Source organism: Papaver somniferum, unplaced genomic scaffold, assembly GCF_003573695.1.
Source record: "Papaver somniferum cultivar HN1 unplaced genomic scaffold, ASM357369v1 unplaced-scaffold_133, whole genome shotgun sequence".
In the NCBI taxonomy this organism is placed as follows: domain Eukaryota; kingdom Viridiplantae; phylum Streptophyta; class Magnoliopsida; order Ranunculales; family Papaveraceae; genus Papaver; species Papaver somniferum.
Genome location: NW_020622492.1, coordinates 11,301,321 through 11,303,369, shown reverse-complemented (window position 1 = coordinate 11,303,369; position 2,049 = coordinate 11,301,321).

Here is a 2,049-nt window from a genome sequence, read left to right as displayed (position 1 = left end):
GGAAATTTCATTAGGATCCCGTTCTTGTACCTTTGCCAATTTTATTGACAAAAAGGGGGAGAATTAATATGTGGTTCATACTACAAATACATATGGTTTTCGGATCATTATGTAAGGGGGAGTGGTTTCCATGTGAGATGGAGTATTGACTAAGGGGAAGTGATACATATCACCGTAGTATTATTGTTAAAGTTGTGATAAAATTGAACTTTGACACTGTGTAATAATACTATGACACTTATAACAATGATCGAGACCGATGCTTTCTCATTGTTATAGCTACGGATCTTCAACAACGGTGATACTAAACTTACAACCTTTGGGATCATTGGAGTACTTGGAAGTGACGAAGATTTCAAGGAATGTTGAAGATTAGACATGTGGAATAGGAGCTACTAAAGTTTCTTTATCTTTTTTGTATTCCATATTATTGATAGTTTTGTCACTAAAATTGACAAAGGGGGAGATTGTTAGAGCATTGCTCGGTCAACCTCGCATGCGTTGCTATCTCAAGCATGTTTATCAATGTTAGTGATCAAAACTATAAGTCTTGATTTCTAGTCTATTATAGCTAAGTCTCGGACTAGGATAGAAAGTGTAATTGAGCTCAAGGATTTCATGTCGATTCATCATATAAGCAGAAGAACTACTTAAGGAACCGATGAAACTTCTCGAAAAAAAGGTATGTGAAGAATTGAACTTATATATCACTCAAAAGTATATCTACTCTATCTCCTACTCTTTGAGAAAAGAAGTCGTATGCTATAAACATAGACTTGGATTATACACATTTGGTATTTCGAGCCGAGTATACCTCGCCTATCTATATCTGGAAATATGTGTTGGTAAGCTTTTCGCTTCGATCAAGTTTATCTTTACCTAGTGACGAAAGTCATGATATGTTTCAATCATATTGAAAATTTCTTTGACGAGAAGTGGTGTAACAAATGTATAACGTCCTCTAAGAATGTTTCAATGATTGAAATGAGAGTTTAGATTACATAACCAATGATGGACATAAGCATTGCTGTGGAAACACATTGATGTGTAAGTCTTATTCCTTGAACCAAAGTTTGCGAACTTTGTTGATCAAGAGAAACCGGAAGAATGGCTTGTTGCCAAATCTGCGAACTGCCGAACTTCTCATCCCGAGAAATTCTGCTGGAGTTGACAAACTAGTTGCGTGAATACCAGTCCGCGAACCGGCGGAAGGTCTTTGCCGAGATTTTCTTCCGGAGTTTGTAAACTATGGCCGGTTGCTTAAGTCCGCGAACCTAGTCTGCGAACTTAAGAATGTTATATATCAGAAGATGATTTCTGAACTTAAACTTAAAAAGATTAAGGAATGCAGTTTGCAAACCGTGGCTATAAAAGTTCATGAACCGATTCAAGTGAATCAAATAATCTTTGCTTCAATTGTGCTTGTGTAGTACATAAAATTTCCTTGCAATTGAAAAACTCTCTAACTAGTTCATTTGAAGTTATTTGAACTAGTTATGGTGAAGAAGAACATGGTTGATATGAAATGCTCATATGGCTAACCTTTTGGTTAACTATTATTGAACCAACAAGTGCATACGTTTGGGTACGGTTAACAAACCTAGAAGCGTGCATTGTCAAGTGTGTATAACAAGCTAAGTTTTCGATCTAACGGTTGAGAAATATTAGCTTGAATCTAAATCATGTTTTCATCTAACAGTGAATATTGAATGCTTTGTTACTAAGCTAACATTGATTGCAAACCCTGATTTGAAAGACTATAGAAAGGAGACATCTAGTATTGTGCAAAACTAATCCCCACACCTTACGTGTGATACTAGTTTGCATACTAGAGTAGATTCTCCTTTAACCTTTGGTTTTCTTCTTTTAAAACCAGGTTAACGACTTAAAGACTTCATTGGGATTGTGAAGCTAGACCGATACTACTTTTATCGTAGTTATGTGATGTGATCTTGCATCTTCTATCGTACGAGTACAATCATATTGATTGGCTTGAGATTGATATCCGATAGTCAAGATATAAAAATTAATCACAAACATATTCATCTC